Source organism: Mirounga leonina, unplaced genomic scaffold (assembly GCF_011800145.1).
Source record: "Mirounga leonina isolate KUSES-001 unplaced genomic scaffold, KU_Mleo_1.0 Mir_347, whole genome shotgun sequence".
Lineage (NCBI taxonomy): Eukaryota > Metazoa > Chordata > Mammalia > Carnivora > Phocidae > Mirounga > Mirounga leonina.
In genome coordinates this window covers 886,301-893,683 of record NW_023270696.1, presented here as the reverse complement: position 1 = coordinate 893,683, position 7,383 = coordinate 886,301, and the positions used below count along the sequence as shown (strand labels likewise).

The window sequence follows — 7,383 nt, the reverse complement described above, 5'->3', positions numbered from 1 at the left end:
AAGATAGAGGAGGGGAAGAATGAAGGGGGGGAAATCGGAGGGGGAGACGAACCATGAGAGACAATGGACTCTGAGAAACAAACTGAGGGTTCTAGAGGGGAGGGGGGTGGGAGGATGGGTTGGCCTGGTGATGGGTATTAAAGAGGGCACGTTCTGCATGGAGCACTGGGTGTTATGCACAAACAATGAATCATGGAACACTTCATCTAAAACTAATGATGTAATGTATGGGGATTAACATAAGAATAAAAAAAATGAAAAAATAAAAATAAAGATGATCTTAAAGCGTCCTATTAGAATGAGGTAAAAGTGATATTTTAGACCTTCCAAGGCAAGATCATAGGAAATCTGTCAGCATGCAGCTAAATACAGTCTGTCTGGGTCTGTGAGTCACCAGGTGAAAGGCTGACTGCCCTACGGTGGCCGTGCTGGGGAGACGGTGGGCGGATTCTATCACCTGCTCTCTTACCAACTTCCAGCCACTCTGCCCCACTGAGTGGAGCTCTCCGGGCCCCTCCTGCCCACCAGTTCGATACCACCCAGCGACCTCAATAGACACAGCACAGAGCTGAAGAACCTCCCAGGGGAGCCCTGGTCAAATTCCCAACCCACAAAATGGTGAGGTGTAATAAAGTGGTTGTTATCCCAAGACACTGAGTTTTGGGGATGGTTTCGCAGGGAGCTAGAACACTGGGGACCCCTAGAATATTCTACATCAGAGTTAATAAAATCACAAGGTAAACATGAGGAGTTTTCCAGAAGCATCAATATTATTCAACGCTCGAGAAGATAGTTAAATAACTGAACTGATAATTAAATGAAAGCATGCTTCCATGACAATAAACTGACAGAACAGATAGAAAAATGTAGGTAAATTTTTATCACAAAACCCAAGACTTCGAATATTTTGAGTGCTTTAGTGCACTGTTCTATATTATGGTAAGGTGTCTGAAATTCACTTTTCTCTGCTTTTCTGAGTACTTTGTGGAAAACTATGGGAAACACTCATGAAGAAAACAGGATAGGGTGTGTGCTTTTCAGGTACTTTTCCAGAAGTATCACTTTGCCAGAAAAACTTTGGAAATCTGTGGGTCTGTACTGAGAATGTAGTGAGACTCTTTTTTTTTTTTTTGAGGGGGTGGGTCAAATTAATTTTATTATGCTCCAAGATGAACTGCCACCAGTGCAACATTCAAAGAAAAATCCACACACTAAACAAAATCTCAGCTGACAAATGGAAACGAATGATTGAAAAGTCTTTAGGAACCTCACACACACACCATGTGGCTCGCTGAGAGGGCCTATCACGTAGTATTTGGATATAAAAAGGCTCCTGCGAGTTTGTTAAATGGGAAGGCTACCAGACAATCACTCAGCTGCAGGGCCTGCGGGAGGCTTTGCCCACAGGGCAAGCCGGCGGAAGGCTGAGACGTGCCACCTTCGCATCCACAACGGATTCAGTCTTCACGCCTGGGCTGAACCCCACGGCTGCTGCGTTTCCACCGTGGTAACTTATAGTAACTTAGACTTTGTGCAACAATGATAACAGAAAGCCTTTTTTATTCTTTAAGAAGAATAGACTCGACTACCTTTGGCAAATTCTATACCCGTCTTACATGTTTAAAATTGTGTTTCCAACTCAAAGAATTGAGCAGCTCCTGATAAATACTTATCACACCAAAGTTAGCCAGAAAGCCCTGAATTCCTCGGCCAGAAGTTAAGAGAGATCTAAAATTGGCATTACCTTGAAGACATTTCTAGGATATTTAAAATGGTTTTTTTTAATAATGTCAAAAAGAAAAAAAAATGGGAAAATGTTTAATATTGCTTAAAATAATTGTAATGTTATATTTACCATTTGCACAAATTCCTAATTCTATTGGCTAATAGTTGTCCAGCCTCATCATCCACACCAGACTTCGTGTCACTGAGCTTAAGCCACAAAAAAAATGAGAATAAGCAGGAAAAAGTTTCCATCAGTAGAGGGCACTGTTTTAGCAAAGCACAAAAGCCTAGACTCTTTCCCTTGTGTTTAAATTACTCTTGCAAGAAAGGTAGCATTCTTGGAATAACTTAACTATTTCACTGCACCACTTACTGCTTTCAGTACAAAATCTTTTAAATTGTTTCTTGTGATAACTAGATGCATGATCACTAGAGATGATGTGATAACTGGTTAAAACTCAAGCCAAGATCTTTAACAGTCATTTATTGGATGCTGTCGTCAAAATGGGGCCTGGTATCCACCTTCTCAAGGTGTCCAACCTGAGTAGACAGCTCTTCAACTCAACAAAAAAGAAAGCCAAGATCTTCCTCAGGAAAACTCGGTAATAATACTCTAAAAATTTCACTGACGCCCACAGAGGATCTGCCCTCGGTCAATAAAGGTTTCTCACATGCTAAATACAGGATTTGTAAAAGATTCAGGTAGCTGATTAACCAGATTGTCTTGTTATAGAGTCATTAGTCACTGGGACATGTATGGAAAAGAGAATGGCATTTACTCTAGGCTTTCTTGGCACCTCTTTCTGACGTTAATTATTTAGCAGAGACGAAGGTCTAATTACGCCACTCCCAGTTCATGATAAAAAACAAAATCAAGTGTACCAATGTTTTTCTTGAAGAATCACTACTATCTTTCATTTTTCCCCATTAACAATCATCAGATTTTTTTAAAAGATTTATTTATTTATTCCAAGGAGAGAGAGAGAATGAGGGGAGGGGCAGAGGGAGAAGGAGAAAGAACCCAAAGCAGACTGTGTGCCCAGCGCGGAGCCTGACATGGAGCTCGATCCCACGACCCTGAGATCGTGACCTGAGCGGAAACCGAGAGTCAGACCCTTAACCGACTGAGCCACCCAGGTGCCCCAATCATCAGATGTCTTTTAAAATAATATGATCAGTTAAGTACACAGATTTGACCATATCCTTCTTTCTTCTCTTTATCTATCATTGAAGTGTAATTAACATAGTGTTATGTTCGCCTCAGTTGTTCAATATCGTGATTCAACGATTCTATACATTTCTCAGTGTTCATCTGGCAAGTGTCCTCTTAATCCCCTTCACCTACTTCACCCATCCCCCCACCCCCCTCCCCTCTGGTGACCATCGGTTTGGTCTCTAGAGTTAAGGGTCTGTTTCTTGGTTTGTCTCTCTCTCTCTCTCTCTCTCTCTCGTTTTTCTCCCTTCACTCATTTGTTTTGCTTCTTAGATTCCATATATGGAGTGAAATCATATGGTATTTGTCTTTCTTTGACTGACGATTTCACTTAGCATAATACCCTCTGGGTCCATTCTTGTTGTTACGAATTGATCTCATTCTTGTTCATGGCTGATATTAATTTAAAAAGATACACGCACCCTTATGTTTATTGCAGCTTTATTTACAACGGCCAAGACACGAAAGCAACCCAGTGTCCATCCATAGATGAATGGACAAAGATGTGCTATATATATATATATATATATATTCATCATCTTCTTCCTTTTAACCGCCAATCCCCACTAGTAGACAAAGCCCTCCTTGACAAACTAAAATTAACTGTCAGAATTTCTCCTGGTTCCCTGTTTCCTTACTCCCAGCTTCTGAAACCTCACTTACTCATCTCTTGACACACACACACACGATTCTCAAATTTATTTTTTTTACCCCCATGCCCTATACTAAGTAATACTGTGCCAGCTATGAAACCACCCTTTTGACAGCAAGTTGACCCCTCTGTCCTCCTCTTTGTGATGCCAAGTTGGGACGTGGAGAGCAAAATGATTTTGCCCATCAGCGGCTTTCTGGAAACATGTCTCGTGGGAAGCTCTCCAGTCAGTCTGCCAGGCTGGAAGGGAGAGAAGTTCTCCGTTTGGCTTCCCTTTGTCCCTCGAGGCTTCCTCAGCAAGGCTGCCTCACCCTAGGGGCAGAAGCTGACTGCACTCTGCACACCTGCAAGGCCAGCCCTTCACACCAACAGCAGCCCAGCGGCGCTCCCGTCTCAGAGGCTGGGGCTCCGCTACATGGGACCCTCCTCCAAACACCCACGTTTGCTGAAGTCATTCCCCCCGTAAAACCTTTGTGTTGTGCTTCTCTTTTCAGATGGCCAACGCTTAATTCCCCACAATCTTTATATTAAATTCCCTCAGTTAAAACGATTGGTCTAGTTTCTGTCACAGGGCTGTGTTCTGACTGATACGCCTGTTTATGACTTAAACGCTGATATCACTGCTCCAAATTATGGAAAGGTATGACTCGTACCTGACAACTCCTTAGTTAGAATACGCAGCACAGTTTCTGGAGCAGAAAGATGCTTAATGAAGGCGAGTTCACAGTCCTAGAGACATTCTTGTACTGCAGGCATCAATGCTAATAATTCCTAAAATGAGGCTTACGTGTCTGTTAAGGTAATTCTCAATATAACTAAACAACAAATCACAAAGTTGAAAAACAGACACTTTTTGCCCAAAACGAACTTTTCTATCCTGGGAGGTTGGGTTCCAGAGACCCCATTCCAAACCAAGTCCCCTAATCCACTGAGAACATTGCCCACTAGAAGGGAAGCTGAAATTGAGCCTTTAACCCGTGACCCTATTTCTGACATTTACCCCTCAAAGATAATGAGAGGAGAAAGAGATAAAAATAGACCTCATCGTATCCCAGGCAGCGCTCTGAATGCAATAGTAGCCGTTTTAAATCTCAAAGTATGAAAACGAGACAGATATAAACATTACCTGCATTTCTGCACAAAAAGGAAAGTGGAGTGATTTGTGCATGGTCACAAGGTGAGTGAAGTGTTTAGGACCCTACATGCTTGCTGACCAATCATTCACCCCCAGTCAGGTGTCCAACAATCCAATCCAGTGTAGACACAAGCCGTGCAGTTACCACAGAACCCATGGATGGAAGGGTCTCAGTCCCACAGGACCTTCCCCCACTTGAGAGGCCGACCTCAAGTCTCAGGGGCCACCTACAATTTTAAATGATTTAGCTTTAAATTCTGGGTTTCCCAGAGCCCATCCTTCAGGTTCAACGATTTGTAGAACTCATTGAAAAGCGTTATGCTTGTGATGACCGTTTTATTATAAAGGATACGACTCAGAAACAGCCGAATGGGAGAGATGCGCAGGGCAGGGTCAGCTTTGGGGTGGGGGATGCAGAGCGTCCAGGCCCTGTCCCTTCCCAGCACCTCAATGCTGGCACTCTGCCAAACCCAGTGTCGAGAGTTCGTTTGGGGGATTTATTACACAGGCATGGTTGATTAACTCGTTGACAATGTGACCCGCCCAGTCTCCATCCCCCATCCCCTCCTCAAAAGAAGGTGGGGGGTTGGAGCTCAAAGTCCTAAACCCATGTTTGGTCTCTCTGGCGGGGCCAGGCCCTCCCTGGAAACTGTGCAAGGACCCACCATAAGTTACATTAGCAGAAATCCAGGTCTGGCTGAAGGGGGCCTTTTATGAACAACAGAAGACACTGCTATCACTCAGAAAATCTGAAGGGTTTTTGACGCTCTGTGCCAAGCACCAGGGACAAAGATTAAATATATGCATTTTTTCTCATACCACAGACACTGACTACAGAAGCCTCCTCTCACCCATGACAATATCTTGAAGTAAAGAGAATCAGAAGGCATGAGAGGGGGCAAATCCATCCACAGGGGGAGGTGAAGAACATCCCTGTGGGATCCAAGCTATAGGAGCCTGGAGCATGAGAGCTGTAGGCGCAGTGGGACAGAGGGGAAAGACAGACTGCCATGCCCACACACCAGGCACAAGGCTCCCGCTAGCAGCATGTCACCATGTTTCTGCTGAGGAAAGGCTCAGCACTTCAGCTGAAGGGCTTGCAGTAAATCGTAGGAGCTCAAAGTTCTCCAAGAAAACAGTCCCTTAGAGACAGGAGCACCCCTTGTTGGCAGGGGTTCCCAGCGGTCTCTGGCTCCACCCCAACAATCCAGAAGACCCCAGAGCCTTGGTTTCTTCCACCCTGATGCTCATCTCCCAGTGGGCCCAGACTGGAAGGAAATCTGTAATCCAGATTGTACTGTTTACAGACAACTCTGTGCTGTTCCCAATTCTTAGTGATGTTCTTCCCTTGCTGGAAGTATAAGTCACAGACTGTAAGCTTCAAACACTCTCTGGGAGATGCCATGGACTCAAAGGGGCCCGCGGCAGAGGAGAAAGACCTGGCTCTGTTCCCAAAGGTGATGTGGCAATCCTCCGGCACCAGCCCAGAAGCAGTGTTTTAAACACGAGCTTTACGTGGAAGGACAATGGAGCAAGCTGCCACCCCCGCTGCTTTCATTAGAGCAAGAAGACAGAGAGCGCGGCTAGGCGTGGCCACATGGGACCCATTCTCAGGGCAGGCCCTGGATGTGTGCAGTGCCCCGCTGCAGTCTGGGACCAAACCACCCCATGTCTGAGCAGAACACTGCCCTGACTTCATGCAAACCCCTGGTCTCCTTTACCTCCACCTGCTCGTCCTATGTCCTACAATTCTACCTCCAGTCACCCAGGAAATCGGCCACTTTCTCAACCTTCATTTAGTGTCCTTGACCTATTTGCACCAATATCACCAGGGTATTTTTTCTGGTTCTAGAGGTAGAATTAGCATATAGCATCCATTGTATAATTTTAAGGTATACCACGTAATCATTTGATATATGCGTATATTTCAAAATGATTACAGTAAGATTGGTTAATATTCAGCTCCACACTTAGTTACAGTTTTTTCCCTGGGGTGAGCACTTTTAATTCGTCTCTTCTCATGACTTTCAAATATGCAGTGGGGTCTTGTGAACTACAGTCATCATGCTGAACATTCCATCCCCCGTGCTTACAATCAATCACCAGACGCTTGCACCTGCCACCAAGAGGATTTAGTGGTTGCGGCATTATGGAAGTTGTAACATCTGGTAAGGAAACTCTCCTAGGCTCTTATTCTCCCTTACAAGTGTCTACCTGAATTATTTCACAGCATATACATACATACATGAGAACATCAGGTTGTACACCATACATATACACAATGTGTGTCAACCATTCCTCGGTAAAGCTTCTCCCACCATGCCTTGCACCACCTTTGATTAGTTTTCTTTCCAATTGTTCTTAGCATCTGTTGCTCCCCACAGAATGTTCTGTGTTGGTGGAGACTTCTTCTTTGGTCCCAGTGCCCTGCACTTACAAATTCTTGTCTGAATGAATGAATGAAGAGTCTGGCCAGTCATGTTGCAGAGGCAGGATGGAAGACACACTGCCAACTAGGACTCAGATCATGGCTTCCTCATTTGTGAAACGTGCTGGCCATGATAGTCATCCTCAGGCTAATCCTGATTCATGCTGGCCATGATAGCCACCTCACAGGCTAATCCTGATTCGTGCTGGGGATGATAGTCATCCACAGGC

General features: G+C 44.6%; 1 pseudogene; it reads left to right on the top strand.

The window, feature by feature from the left end:
• The first annotated feature begins 2,229 nt into the window (after window positions 1-2,229).
• Window positions 2,230-7,383, top strand: part of LOC118026876 — a 20,864-nt pseudogene continuing 15,710 nt past the window's right edge.